Genomic DNA, 16,597 nt, shown 5'->3' on the forward strand with positions numbered 1-16,597 from the left:
TACTATTTTTGACAAGCAGAAATATAAGATGTTATCAGGTATTCCTTCTTCTCTCTCTCTTAGGAAGAAGCTCTAGCTTGCAAGAGTCTAGGAGGAGCAGACTTCCCCTGAAGAGAGGACTTGTTTTTCAGAGTTGGTCCCTGGCTTCCCTGAAACACTTTTTGCTATTGATTTTGTTCCCTTGAGGTTGCTCTTGAATCATCTTTCTATTAATGTCAACATAAGGAAATGGGAGGTGTTTTTTTTTTTCATCACATACTCATATACCGCTATAACTTTGAAAAGAGGTGTTAGGGAAAGTAGGACAAGAATTGTAATGCATATGTGCACACACGTCTCTATGTTAGAAAAGGACTATAAATGCAGGAATATTTCATTCAGGAAAATTGGAAAGACCTTTCAAACTAAAGAAAAGAACACTATCTGGAGAACAGTATTTGTATAACCATGGTATTAATATTTTTACTGTTTAAATTAGAAGAAAATTACTAGAGAATCCAAGTACAGCATCTATTTTCCCCATTCATTTTTACATGATGTCTCTGTTTGAGATCTCAAATGCACCATGATTTCAAATAAGTTTATGCTAATAAAGAGTTGCAAAAGGTTTCAGCATTATGCACGTGTAATTGGCTATCTCACATTTTACAAAACAAGTCTAACTGAAGCAGATCTAAATTAAAGAGGATTTGTTAGGTTCTTGTAAGAACATGATTAATGGGTAGCTTATCCTGACCCTAGAGGCTTGATGGGAGTTACAATGCAGAATAAAAATCAGGATAATCCCATAATAGTGACACAGCAATAATGATAAACTACAGATACAAATTGACATTATCTGATACAGTATATCATGCTTCATATGTATCCTTTTGAGAAGAAAGTATTTGCCAACAATGTCTACTTAAAAATGACTATTCAGTGCTTTATTAATGATAAACAGAAAGCCCAAATTAATCTTACTACATGATGGGAAAAATCAGGTAAAAGAAAAAATAAAATTGTCGAGTAGAGTGACAGTTAAGATTGGAAAGAGGGAGCGGACAGATATTTGTACTGTGAAAATACTGGTTAATACAAAAACAGAGTAAACAGAACTTTGTGTTAGAATAGACAATTCGAAATAGTGATACAATTTGGGGTAGCAGAAGATGCACCTGACAGATATAATTCTCACTTTTGGTTTAAGACCACTCGGTATCCTTTGTGTAAGTAGGTAATCATCAAACAGAAGCACTGTGTCGTATCCTGGCTAGACTAACAGAAACTTATAGTTTAATATGTGTGATCCCAGGAGGATACAAAAGGGAAAAAAAAAATGCAAAACTGTGTAATGTGGTGTAAAATTTGAATTCATCAGAGATAGAGTGAAATAGGAAAAGAAAGATGTGTGCATGTCTTCCTTTCATTTTAAGGAGATAGACAGCTTAAGATCACTGTGCCATGGATAGTGTAAATGAATAGTAAAGTCTAGCACAAGCTATAATAGCATAGCATCGACTTATTGCATTATCAATTAAAATTTGGGGAAGAAAGACCTATGGTACATATCCCTGACACCATTTCCAATCAGCTTTTTTGAATATGTAACGTGTCATTTTAATTAGATCAGGCACTGGTTCAGCAGTGAGCCAACCTACAGCTTGAGTTTATACTGTATGGCTCTATGCAAGAGGTGTCTCCAAAATAATAAAGCATGGAAGGGAATTTATGCAGTGGCACCAGTGAAGAATGTGCATGTGTGAGTGGCTATGCATACATACTCAGTGCACAGATAGAGAAACAAAGCATATACTGAGCGTACTGTGTTGCAAAGCTCCCAATTTCTGCTGCACAGTGAAGAAGATAATTTCTTATTCTGAGAATGCAGCTATTTGTTTAATGCAGTGTTTTTAACATCTACAGAAATAATTGTACCTATTGACAAAAATAAATGTTTTACCCAAAAGTCATACTTAAAAATAAAAGTTAGATGCATCAGCAAAGGAAAATAAATATTTTTTTTCATTAAAGCAGAACTACTCTGGTTTAATGCTAACTGTAATATCTCTTCCTTTTGCAATGTGAATGGCAGAGGGGTTTGGCTTTCATTGATTATCCTTTCCCTTTAAGGAAAGGATGATTACATTGGAGGTTGGAACTAACTTAGTATTTCTACTAGGACATCACTGAGACACAGTAGGTCTGAGAACACCTGCTTGGCAAACAGTAGTTGTGCTTGAGGAAAGAAATGTCTTCAATAAATACAGAACTTGTCCGTAAATATCCTTCAGAAGCAATAATCTCTAAGCTTAACAGATAAATCTTTTACATACTTAATATTACTTTATTCTGGTGAAGTGGGTCACAAGAAAGCTAGTGGAGACATCACCCCTCCAGGGAGCCAGCAGGAACAATTTTGTCATTCACTGTGATTCATTTGTAGAAGCCCATTCTGTTGAAACAGAATTGTGGGGCTAACATATTTCAGCACATGAATGCCAAGGTTGCATCTCCATCAGAAATCTTAATAAGAAAATTTTGAAATTACCTAAAATGTTTCAACTACCATGCAAAACCCTTTGGATAGTGACCTAGTGAACAATACTTTAAAATAGAAAATATGAATCCTAAACCTGCCAGGTTTACTAGTTCAGTAAGACAAGAAGACAAGAACAACTGATTCTTGTGTGTACAGTACTTGGTATTTATGTTTTGTCTTTTACTTTCACTAAGGCAAAATCTCGTAGAAATTTTACTGGTTCTTAGCTGTATTACCAGATTTTCCTCTTATGGGGAATGTCATGAAGGACTCTGTATGATAAGGTAAGGAAGGAATAAACTAGGCAATGGAAAGAACAGTTCAGACCCTACCGTTTCAAAAAGTTACCCTGCATTTTTACTGTATTTATAGTAGATGGAGCTTTTATTTCAAAATTTCTGTACAGGAAATCTTATGCATACTACAACTGATTTACACAGCAAGTACAATGTGTGTTGAGTTGTCTTTAAGGGTGATATGGGCTCTGCTGTGTCTGCTGGGTACTGAAATAACTTTCAAAATTATATATGTGAGAGTTTGATAAGAAAAAAAATCACACAGCAAATTTGTCATATAGACAATACTTAGAATCATGCTATTATTTTTCTTTGCATAGGATTTGATAGGATAAAGAAATTACAAATGAATACAGTGTTTTTTTACTTAGTACTATCCAAACCTTCATAGACAGTTTCAGCCCTGAGAATTTTAGTCTAGCATATAGAGTTACTACTTAAACATACCAGAGATCATGCACCACTCTCTCTTTTTCTGCTTCCTTTCAGGGAATACAAGCTTCAATTTAGCTTATATATTTCATCATAAAGAATGAGCAAGTGACACCTAAAATGTAGAAAAATAAAAGGGACACACTTTCTTTACCAATCTGATTTCATGAAATACTAAATATTTAAGCAAAAAACATGGTGAGCATGAGATGAAAATCAGAGAAAAGAAGAAACATATTTCTGGGTTTGAGGAGAATGGTGAGTAGTATGTTACAGCATCTATGCATTGCTTTAATATCAGTTCCTTAAGTCAGACTGCAATTGCCAAGCAGCAGAGCTTTCATAAGTCTGCATCTGCGGTAAATACACCAGATGGGTACAAACAAAAATAGAAAGCTTTAAGAAAAAAAAAAGAAAAGGCAAGGAAAAAAAAAAAGGTTTTGATTCTCATACCTTGCTTTAATAACACTATCAAGCTCTGTTTTGAAATGGATTGGTTGTCCAAGCAGGTGTCCTAAAGGTGCCATCAGGCATCTGAATGCCAGCCAATGTTTGAAAGCATGCCAGCCTGATAGCCATTAATTGACAAACTGTGAGAGTCCAACATTGTGTCCAGGAAAATTAGACTTTATTCTGAGCACCTCACTATGAGAACAGCAGAGGGAGCTGTCAATCTGCAGGAACAAAGACATACAGTATCCAGCATCAGAGATAGGCATGTATTATCCAGTAGTTACTCAATGCTAGAACATTACACAGGGTTTGGTGAGATGTGTGTAGGCTATCCATATCTACAGATAAATATGGAGTTCCATTACATCATAACTTGACCAAGGCTGGCGAACCAACCCGTATATTTTAAAATCAGCCTGAATTTATCTACACTAACTGTAGCCACTACCCATTTAAGTCTAGCTGCTTTTTGATTTATTTTTTTTTTTGGGGGGGGGGGGGGGGGGGGGGGGGGGGGGGGGGGGGGGAGGGGGGTAATTGCTAACACCGTACAACTTCCCTTTGGCTTCTTGGTTCTGGCATTCAAAGCTATTTAATATACTACTAATATTTGCAATTCCCCTTGATTACTTACCAGCCCTTGGTGCTCCAAGAGGCATAATAGTAAGGTCAACTAAGACAATACAACAAGTCAGCAAAAATTGTACATCAGAAGTAGCAAAAAACCCAGATTCTTCCACTCATGAACTTAAAATGAACAAGTGAGCAGTGAATGACTTCAAATTCTTTCTCTGGCATTTAAGTAGCTCTATTCCTTCCACTTTTTCTCCTCCAGCAACCTAGGCTAGGAAGGTTTTTTAAGTGAGACTGCTGTGCCATTGTGTGGTGCTTCAGTTACAGAGCTTTTAAGCACTGCAAAAAGATCATTAAATGGTAAAAGACAGATTTATTCAGTGTCAGCTCAACACTACTTGAGATGTGGTACAAATCACCTCTGTCTTCACTTGACTGCTAATTTGCCCAAGGCAAATCTTTTTTAAATCAAGCTCAGTGGTGAAGTACATGATAGCAAAACTAGATAAGTGTTAAATCAAGCTAAGTCCTCTCAGGAATAAAAGATTCTGCATCAATTGGAAAATAAACTATATTTTAAATGACTGCTAACAGTTATTTGAGTAAAATATTAAAATTATACTTGTAACACTTTTCTAATGATCATAAGAAGTTTTTGGAAATAATCAGAAGTTTAAGCTGTCATAGCCAGTGGGCAAAATGTTAACCTAGTAATCAAAAAATAAGGATTAAAAAGACCATGAACACTTGCAAAAACTAAATAGAAAATTATTACTCTTATCTTCTCTGTATCACGTCTCTAATCTTCACTGTACTCAACACTTGCAAGTTTTACCCTTATAAATGTTTTATTTAAAGGTAAGAAAGGATATGCAGCTATTATTGGCATATGTGTATGGTTCACCTAATCTCATATATTGTTAACCTCTCACTTGAGATCAAAAATGAAAAGAAAAAAAAAGGTGGTTCCCTCCCCCATCTTTTATTCTGCCCATATCAGTGATCAGTTTGGTTTTTTGTCTAATTGTGTAGTTCACCTCAGCTTTGTTACACATTCAAAACAACAAGGGATAAACAATTAGAAAATTACTACTTATGTACTCTGGAAAGCAGTTGTAGGGAAGGTATGAGCTTATTTTCTATAGTTCAGGTTTCTTTAAATTGCAAGCTTGATCTGCATTTCACTCAGGAGAAGAGAACTCTTCACATTTATAATCTATTATTTAGAATAAAATACAAAGAAAAGGGAATAAAACCAGACTAAACATTACCCTCTCAGGTAACATAATCAAACCAACAGCACATCTCTCCTTGTTTTTCCAATGTCATCTAACTGGGGATAAACACAGGCACAAATACTTGAATTATACTTTTCCAAGGGATGTTTGCTTATATTGCACAGTTATGTCATGCTTAAAAATGTTGTAAAACTGTTTGTTTCTAGAAATAAAACAAACAGAAATATTTTTTAAGTACATGAGCTACTAGGCTTCATAAGAACGCTGAAACAAGTAGGGCTCTATACCCATATGGCTTCTTTGCATCTTAACTCACATCTACTTTCTCAGCTTCTCAACCTCAACACTCTCTATCTCCTTAGGCAGTTTAAGAAAGGAAAAAATATAACATGGACTTTGAGAGAGTAGCATGCTAAAGTAAGGGGGCAGGTGAAAACCTATGTATCAATTCATAGAAACACAGGTTTTGGTCAGAGGTCTGTAGAGTGCCAATCAGCAGCTGTAGGCTTTCAGACCTCATTCAGTCACTGTATCCCTGACTGCTTTTCACGGTTTGTTTTTGGTTGTTGTTTTTTTTTTTTTTTTGAGCAATTTTACAGAAATTTATGTAGATCATAGCAAACTCTGCAACAGACGGCACAAATAGAAAAAAACCAGGAAGATCATCTGGGAAGCATTTTCTTGAGAATGTAGGGAATTTGGAGGACTGAACAGTTCTCCTGGGAGCCTTCACATTGATCTGATACCTTTGCCTGTGCTGCCGAATAGGCAAACGGTTGGCACACCCGTCTTTATTATACCACACAATTCTTCTCTCACAGGTGATAGTTGATGTTCTTCTTATTGCTGTTGCTGTTTGGAGGTCCAGAAATAGTAGTTGTACGGGACAGAACAAGGACAAACAAAGGCTCTGTCTTCCAGAACCCCACAGATTTCCTGGGGAAAAGTAGTGGCTTCTGATACTTTGTTGCCTTTCCAGATTAGAGATGTTTTATTTAGTATAATCCTCAATAAGAGATCCTTGATGGCAAAATTGCACTATTAGAGATTGAAGGATATTCAGGGAGTGTAGTGACAGGACAAGGGGCAACAGGTTGAAGCTGAAGGATGGTCGATTTAGATTAGATGTTAGAAAGAAATTCTTTACTGTTAGAGTGGTGAGGTATTGGAACAGGTTGCCCAGAGAGGTTGTGGATGCCCCCTCCCTGGAAGTGTTCAAGGCCAGGTTGGACAACATGTTCTAGTGGAGGGTGTCCCTGCCTATGGCAGGGTGTTGGAACTAGATGATCTTTAAGGTCCCTTCCAACCCAAACATTCTATGATTCTATGATTCTGTGATTCTATGATTCTATGATATTCTAAGCACCCTAGTTATACAGCTCTGTATTCCTGATCATCATGAGGAATCTAAAAGGTCTAGGAGTAAGATTAAAGTGCTCCTTTCTCCACAGGGAAATCCTGTCCTGAACAGTTTTGGAGAAAAAAAAATAAAAATCATGACATCAGAAAAACCATATTGCAGGGGAGAAAGATGCAACATTTGGTTCCTAATCAGAGAGGTGGGTGAGTGTCTGTTTGAACCATAAATTCATCTCAGTTTTGGCACACCATGAAAAGCTCTCTCTGTCAGACAGAAGACATTTCCTAGACAGAGTACTAGCAATTTGAACTTTCTATTCATTACATGCTTGCATATAGAAGTGTTCCTTTTTATAAGACTTTCATAACAAAATCTACATAAACATACAGCCAGTTTTCAAGCTGTACTGTTACATTTTTAAGAAACAACCTTGTTTGAAAAGTTGCTAATATCAGAAGTAAATAAACTCTAATTTGTCCATATTACTTTTTCTGGAACCATTGAAATGGCGTATTGTATCAGTGATAGCATTAGAAGTTTGCTGTTGTTTTTAATGTCAAGAGTTCCTTTTTTATCACATTATACTTGTGAAATAGCTGCAATTTGCTTACTAGAGGCAATCCTACGAAGTCTAATGGCAGATGTATTTTTCTTCAAGATACTTTATGCACCATCTCACCTTTTTAAGCTGACCATTTCTGTTTCACAATAAAGGAAATTCAACAAGGACAAATGAAAGCAAGGGTGGATGATGGGCAGAGATACAATATTAATGTACTAGTCTATATTAAGAGATTTTTTTTTTCTGTTGTTCTTTCTGCTACAGTCTTTTTCTCTCATGTTGTACATGGATTTTGGCTCAAAAGTCCTTGGTGAGGTTTGGAGGTTTGAGACCCTTTAGCAGCAGGTTCTTCATCTCTTTCCTTCATCTAACAAATTACATTAATCTTTGATTTTTATTTAAAATATTTTCTTTATAGGTTTGCTATGAGAGTGAACTCAATGAATGGACTGAGCTTGGACTGGCAGTATGAAGAGTTACTGAAGTCCACCATCTTCATACTGAAAGGAATTCTATGCAGTTGCTTCAATATTAAATCTTTTTTATGAATGAGGACACATTATGGAAAGATCTTTAAAAAAGAGGAAGGTTCAGTGTCTCTACAGCTTATGCTACTTTCATTGTATAACAGCCACTTTTGCAAAAAATGTTGTCCTTAACACATTATGATTCGAATTATTTTGCTACTACATGTTTTGGCTAACTTAAAATAGTGTTTCCAGCTCTTCTTAGAATGAAGAATTTAAAGTCAAAACTGCTACAGCCACACAGTGTCTTACTTCTGAGGTCCAGAGCGATGACACGTTGACAAAGGTCAATTAGAAATGTGACAGCTATTTGATTTTTTTTTTTAATTGCATAATGGCAGTGGCTATTCAAATATAATACGCTGTTTAGTCAGCATCTCTATTTCTCCCAGCTTACATTTACTTACATAATCAAATGAAATTTTGATCCTACAGAAGTTCTTTTGACCACATTATCAGATGCTGTAAATCAATGTTACTGAGATATATACGAGTGCCAAGATATAGATGCTTTTAGAAGTTATTTGTCCAAAATGTTTAAGATTTTTTAAATTTATTTTTTAAATGCAATTTAAAAACAGCACAGTAAGCAGTATGACCATCGATAAACTAGACTTTCTTTGCAGTATTTGGACTGTTGTGGCTTTCTCTCTTTTTAACAACAAAGATATTCTTTACATTATCACTGTGTTCTTCTCCTGTGACTCTGTAGGTATTTCACTTGATTTCTGACCCTAGCAATTCCTTGCTAGGAATTTGTTTCTTTTTTTTTTTTCTTTTTCTTTTTTAATTTTCCAACAATGATTTTATAGGACATTCTAAATCTTGAAGCAAAAACAAATGAATTAAAGCAGTTTGAACTGCTATTTTAACTGATATATGAAGTTTGTAATAAGATACTATCTACATTTATCATTTGGCAGAAAAATAATTACATTTTTTGAAAGGTCTTCACTTTATATTAGATATTCATAAGCTGAAAAAACTCCTAAAAACTGGCAGTTTGGCATGTAAATCTCAATGTTATCCACATGTGGATTGCTGTAAAATGACGAATAAATGTGATTGAAGTACTTGCTGTAGCAGCTGCATAAATCATCTGCCTTGTCTTGATTCTTGTTGCTTTACACGTTTATCACAAAGAGAAGCAAGCTTTTAATGTCACAGCAGAATCTGCAAACACAAGCAGTTCCTTTATTTCCTGAGTTTTTCACACACTGTATGTATGTGAATGCAATGTTCATATTTGAGGATTATGTACTGGCAGTATACATGTAATAAATCACTTCAGCCCTGTGATCATGCAAACTTCTACAAACCTGCTGTAATCATCTCCACCAACTGTTAAACAGGGATCAAACTGGATTCCAGAAGTATGTGTGTTACAGCTTCAAATCCCTCAACCAGAAGTTTCAAGTATCAACGTCCTTATTAGTCGGCCGTCTTTCCCTCATTCTGGCAAAAGTTTTTGGTTTCTGACCTTTCCCATTGCTCTCTGAAAAAAGATAAAGTTCCAAACTTTTCTTAGATTTTTATCTAAAACTTAATTTAGATTTTGTTCTGCCTTTTTCTTCATACTTGAAAATGGTTGGTGTCTTCCCCACCTACCCCTGTTAAAAAGAGTCGGGCCTTGCAAGCACTTACATTTATGGCAAATTATCTTGCTTCTTTCTTTGTCTTGTCCTAGTTTTGCTTTTTCATTTTTCAAGGGTAAATAGGACCAGGTTGAATTATCTGTATTTATTTTCTTCAGTTGGGATCAATTCTTAGGATTTTAATAATCAGTGTGTACCAGAAAGGCCTACACAACAGCAAACACCAGGGTGAGAAGATCTCTGGGGCCTTCCCCATCTCACCAGGGCTCTAGCTGCTATAGAGGCATCACAAAATGATAGAACTACAGAATACTTGAGGTTGGAAAGTATCTCTGGTTTTCTAGTTCAGCGTCCTACTCAAGGAGGGCTTCCAGGGTTTGATTGTCATCATGGAAAATAAGAAAAAAAAAAAAAAGAGAAGAAAGAAGAAAATGAAAAGAAATTGAAAAATAAAATGAAAATTAAAATAAAGGAAAAGGAAAAGAAGAAAAAAAAAAGAAAAAGGAGAAGAAGAATAATAAGAAGAAAAGACGAAGATGAAGACAAAGAAGAAGATGAAGATGACGAAGAAGAAGAAAAAGAAAAATAAGAAGAAAAAATAAAAATAAATATAAATATAAAAATAAGAAGAAAAAAAAAGAAAAAAGTCATTGCATACAATGAGAATTTTTTTGTTGTCTCTTGACCTGTCACTGTGCACCTAAGGGCAGAGTCTGGCCCTGTCTTCTCTCCTGTTACTTGAAGACAGCAATATACTCTTCATTGAAATCTTCTCCAGATTCAAATAACTCAGATCCCACAGCCTGTTCGTGGATGCCCCAGCCAGTCCACTGACCTCTGTGGGTCTCGCTCCAATACATCGGTCGTTATTTCATGTAGGAGAGTCCCAGGCTGGGCAAAGCACTCAGGTTTGTCAGGTTTGTCAAGGCTCCTTACCAGCAGGGCAGGATCCCTCTCCAGACCTTCTGGCAGCACCCTAGCTCATGTAACCCAGAATGTAGTGGTGACCAGCGTGACCAGCAGGTCAAGGGAGATGATTCGGTTCCTCTACTCCTTCTTGTGAGACCCCACCTGGAGTACTGTGTCCAGTTCTGGGGTCCCCAACATAGGAAGGGCATAGAGCTCTTGGAGTAAGTCCAGAGGAGGGCCACGAAGATGATCAAAGGGCTGGAGCACCTCTCCTTTAAGACAGATTTACAAGACTGTTTACAAGGGCATGTAGTTATAGGACAAGAAGCAATAGTTTTAAACTGAAGGAAGGTAGATTTGGATGTTAGGAAGAAATTCTTTATCATGAGGGTGGTGAGGCACTGGAACAGGTTGCCCAGAGAAGCTGTGGATGCCCCATCCCTGGAAGTGTTCAAGGCCAGGTTGGATGGGGCTTTGGGCAACCTGGTCTAGTGGAAGGTGTCCCTGCCCATCGCCAGGAGGTTGGAACTATATGATATTTGAAGTCCCTTCCAACCCAACCCATCGCCAGGAGGTTGGAACTATATGATATTTGAAGTCCCTTCCAACCCAACCCATTCTGTGATTCTATGATTCTGTGATTCTGTGATTCCATGACCCAGGGGCACTGCTGTCTCACAGTCAACCTGGTGTTCCTGGGGCCTGGGGCCTTTGCTGCTGCTGTGATTTGACCCTAGTCTGTCCTGCTGCAGGGCTTCATCTGTCCCAGGGACATTTTCTGCTGCTCCTTGTTGACCCCAGCCTGTCCTGCTGCAGGGCTTCACCTGTCCCAGGACCCAGGCTCTGCTTTCATTTTTGATGAACTGCATGAGGTTCCAGCCTGCCCAGATCTTCCTGCATTAGCATATGCTCAGAATCATGTCCATTTCCCAGATTCATACATATGATTATATAGACCTGACAAATATTGGTGGAATGCAGTAGGTAAGTTTGTATATACTTTGTGGATGCTTCCTAACCTTGTCATTAGTCCAGAAAAGGATAATGAAGGGTCAGACCTGAGACCTCTCAACCTTTTCCCACTGTCAGCAGAGATCATGCTGTAAATCAACCACAGAATTGCAAACAACATGCTTTTGACAGAAAGGGTGGGTTGTCGCTTTAATAACCTTTTCCCCATCTCTGTTCCATTACCTCATCTTAAATAAGACTTGTGTTCAAGTCTTGAAATAGGTATTAAAACCAAAATTTCTGATACCATCAATATATTTAAGACTGTCTGAGGTAACTCACTTGCTATAGCCCTGCTGAAATTCATGGGAAGGAGTTTTATGTCTGTAAAGTCCTTTTGTTCAGGAAACATCAAGCTGTAGGGCATGTCCATGTGGTTCAACGAAGTACTGTACTAAAAATACAGATACTATCTCCACCTGAATTGATACATTTACATGGAATAACACAGATATGCTGAGATACTTATCTGGCTCAAATCACAGCTGCATCAGTGTGGTATTGCACCTGCATAATTAGTTTGGTTTCTTTTTGGTGCCAGTTTCAGAAACTGTGCAGATAGTTCAAGAGGCTTTCCCTAATAGATGTTTCCAGATTGTAACATTAGAGATTTCTTTTCCCTCTTTTTCCTCCTGTTTTATAAACATAGACTGCAAGTTTCTTAGAATAGAAGCTGTAACTTTTAAATGTTCTCTAAAATAGTCACTTCATTTTAGGTACTGCATAAACAATGCTACTTCTACATTAAAGATTCCCTATTGTCTAATTCTATGAGCAGGGAATGTGTGCAAAGAGCAGAATTTTAGAAAAAAAAAATGCTATCATTTTCAAAAATAAGGCTCACTAGTTTTTTGAAAGACATTTATGAGATTCTGAGAGTTACTGTGGCTTGTATATTTGATAGCAAAGGTAGTAAAATCACAAAAACACATTAGCTTCTTGTAAACTTTTCTCTTTGGCAACTAATACAGGAAATTTGGGGTACTGGCCAGAGCAGTCTCATTTCTTAAGCTTTTGTATTTCAGGAATGATTTGGTTTCTGCCATTGCTAGTTCTCATTTGCAGCAGTAAGAAAACATGCCCAGAAACACATTCAGCATTATGGTACATATAGACTGTATATAGACCATTGCAGTTGCTGCCTTAGATATGACGAGTACTTTTTGACAACTACAAGTCCAGAACACTGGAGTGGTGAAACTATGTGGCAGTGTTCACTACTGGATGAAAAATCTGACTTTTTCACTAGGGTAAAGTTGAGAGTATTTCCTTATTGAACATCTAATGACAGGCATTTATCAAATATATGCTTATATGTTGATATTCCTTAAATTTAATACCTTTAATTTTGAGAATATATTTCTATATTTTTCATATTAATAAGAGCATAAAGAAATTCACTACTCATTCATATGGACTTTAATCTTCTTATTCAGAGATTTTAGTCCAAAGGTAAATAATGATCATTGGTAAGTTTAAGAAACTAAATTTCTTCTCAGAATAATTTATATCAAAACTGAGAACTTCATGCCCTGTTCCACACATCTGAGAAAATTCTCAGATACGGAAAAATATTTGAAAATATCTTCCCTCTCTTTATCTTCTTTCAGAATTTTTAGTCAAATACGTTATTAGAATATATTTTGGTTGTATCTCTTTTTCTCAGTAAGAGAGATATTATTATTAATAATAATAATAGAAAATAATTATTATTATTAATAATAATAATCACAATAGAATTGCTTTTCTAAAAGAAAGCCTAGTTATTTTTTACACAAAAAATTAAGTTCCATTCTTCTTCTAGAATGAGGGACAGTGCAAGCTATTTGGAATTAGACAAACAGTCTGAGACCCACAGTTTTAAAATGATAATAATTCCTACTGAAAAGGTGTAATTTGACCCTGAAATAAATTGTCTGCCTCAAAATTAAATGTAAGCTTTTAACACACAGATCCAATGCATTACAAGAACTGTAGGTTTGTAATAATTAAACATTTTTTAAGGAAAATTTAATTTGGAAAATTAGTTCTACAAAGTTTAAATACAATTTATAGGAATAGGAGTTAACCAAATGTACCCCTTTTGACTAGAATGAGCACTAATATGCCCATATGTTTCCTGTGCTAGCCAGCTGCCCCTTGCTTTTATGCTGATTATGCATGATTGTAGTGTTTCGGAGACAGAGATTGTAGTACTACCGAGCCAAGTATTTGATGTGATGTAGCATACGATGTGTATGTGTTTATGTCCCTTGGCAGTGGCTGATGGAGCTTGAAAACATTCCTATGGAGAAGAGCCTTCAGGTAACAACAAAAGAAAAAATCAGCATTGTTCCTCACATGAAGAAATTCATGTTTGCCTTTCTAATTCAGTGGGTAAGACATAAAGAATTATAGATATGAAATGAAAGCAAGCTGTACAGCCAGGCGCAGGTGGCCTTTTACATCAATATATCTATTATCACAGAAAATTATCTCCACTCTTTTTACTATAAGAACAGTCTGTACATTTATTTTATGAACAACTAATGCAAGGTCTTTGTTGAATGCATAACCAGACACCTCATAATTCAAGGAAATTATATGTGAAGAAATTATCAAAAATGTCATTCAGAAAGGGCACTTGAACATTCAAAATGGCTCTTGCACATAAGCACTTAGGCTCTGCAGAACCTCACTTTTCAGAAGAAGAAGATTTCAGGAACATCTTGTAATCCTCCAGTCTAGTGTTAGTGTTGTAGTCACAGTTATCAACAACACTGTAACGGTTACATCAAAAGAAAGGCAAAAAACCAATTAGATAGTGAAATCAAAATTACAGACATATTCTCAGCTCCAATTGATGTCTAATTACTTTGGTAGGAGAATGAAGTAAGACTAGAGTGAAAGTGTATATAATATATGAGTGATTAAGATATAAACAAATTTTGATAACAGATGCTGATTATCACAGGGTAAGCAAATTTCATATTGTTATGAAGCTTGTAACAACTCGTCAAAGGGTCCTTGGTCTGCAATTCAGGGGAACACATTTTTGTAGAACAGTGTGACGTATAACTGTGGTTAAGCTGAGAAAGCCATGAACACATCAAGTATTCCCTAATTCACAGTGCTTCAAGGCCAGATGCGCCTTGTTTTCATTAGTTCAAAAAAAATAAAATAGCCTTTCTAAGGGAATCAGTCAAAAGAACTGTTGGGACACAAAAACCTAGGAAAGAGTCCATGAAAAATCTCAGTTTGATTGCTGAAGAGACCAATGAAATTGAACGCTGGGAATGACATTTATTTTCATAATATTCATTCTGTCTTCACTGTCTTAGACTAATGTTAGACTGTGAGGAGCTGGTTCTCTCTGTGTACACACTTATATAGACTTTCAGTAACACTGATGGATTTATTCTGATACCCTCAAATATCTGTGATTGAGTGAGGGCTAATTATTTCCCCTTTAAAGGCTGAGAACTGCACACAGTATGGGAAGTTGCTTGGACAGTTTCTGGTGGAGCTGTCAACCTAAATTTTCTGAGCCCTATGAGTGATAATCACAAAACAATCTTTGCTTCCTGATGGCTTTAGTCTATAAGGGGTTATATGGTCTAGGATAAAATAACCTGAAGGATCAGCATCTTGTCCATAGGACACTGTTAAAGCTGAGATGAGCAGAAGCATTCCTCCTGGGGCTTCCTCAGAAAAATCTTACTTCATGAGAGACTTGGGCTTTGGAATACATTTTCCACCCAAACAGTCTGCTCAGTTTTGCTGGCTTTGGAGAAATACTGTGTAAAGCCTGTCTCTCCTTTTTGCCTTCCTTTTAGCACTATTGAAAATATACTGGATGAAGGTGGGTCTATTTACTGGCATTTTTTTTGGTTTTATTCTGGTCTTAGTAGGCATAGGGCAAGAGCCTAGAGAACAGAGTAAATGGCTTCCAATAAGTAGAACATGATAAACTTTGTAGATGTGAAGAGGTTATCTTAAAACAGATAAAAATTATTGAGATTTGTAGTTATAAAGCTAGAAGAGGCTCTCTTAAAAGTGTACATATCTAATCTGCAGGAGTGCATGATCAGAAAGTTTAAGATTATGCACTAGCTCCTTTAATACACTTTAATTCTGGAGTTGAGAAAAAATATGTTTATTGAATTGCTTTCAACATTTACTCCTAAATGCTTTTAAATTGCCACAATAATAACTCACACAACAAAGAAAAAAAACCTATCTTGTCTACCCACCTGCTGATTCAGACTTGGTTTTCATTCTGTTTTACTCATTCTTCTCATTTGTTCATCACTGCAGTTTTTGTCAGTATAGTATATTTTTCAATGCTGTCCCTTACTGAAGCCTTGTTTTACACTATCAAGTTGTAGTTGCTGCTTTTCTTGGGAAACTGTTTACCAATGAAAGAATAATATTTGCTGGAACACATTGTTGGTGCTCTGTTTTGTCTTGCTTTCAGACTACAGGAAAGCCACTTTTTTCTCATTCAGTTGGCCAGAAAATCTCATTTTACTAATCAATCCTATTTTATATTTTGCAATCACATTCTACCAAACTTTCAAGGTTCTGAAATGTTGTGGGTTTTTTATGTTTTGGGTTTTTTGGGTTTTTTTTTTTGTTTTGTTTTTTTGGGGGTTTGTTTTTTTTTTTTTTTTTACAGTAATAAGTAACTGGGAAGAAGGGAGAGAATAAATATACCCAAATCCTTTCATGAAACAAAATTTCTTCAATAGTTGGAATTCTCAATCCTTCTGGAAAGCTAATAGTTATAAAGATTCTGAGAGTTGCAATCTTTTGTCATGGAAAGATTTAAAAATAACCAGCAGACTGTAACTTTTACTCCTGTTATAACATTTCATTTGCTGCACCTCATCTGTTCATTCACCTTGAGAGCAGTAAAATCTGCTTGTACTTAAATAAGTATCATTGCCTTTACTCTAATTCTGATCTTTCTTTTCACATGTTCTGCGAATTATTTCCTTTGGTAGTTACCTGGGTTTTAAAACATTGTTTCAAAAAAGCTTTCTTTAAAATGCTCATAATCGTGTTATTAGAACCCTCTCAATGTTTTATTTGAAATCCTGGTTTATGTGTATTTTGCATTGTAAATTATCCAGCTCACA

The sequence above is a fragment of the Balearica regulorum genome, chromosome Z, assembly GCF_011004875.1.
Source record: "Balearica regulorum gibbericeps isolate bBalReg1 chromosome Z, bBalReg1.pri, whole genome shotgun sequence".
Taxonomy (NCBI): domain Eukaryota; kingdom Metazoa; phylum Chordata; class Aves; order Gruiformes; family Gruidae; genus Balearica; species Balearica regulorum.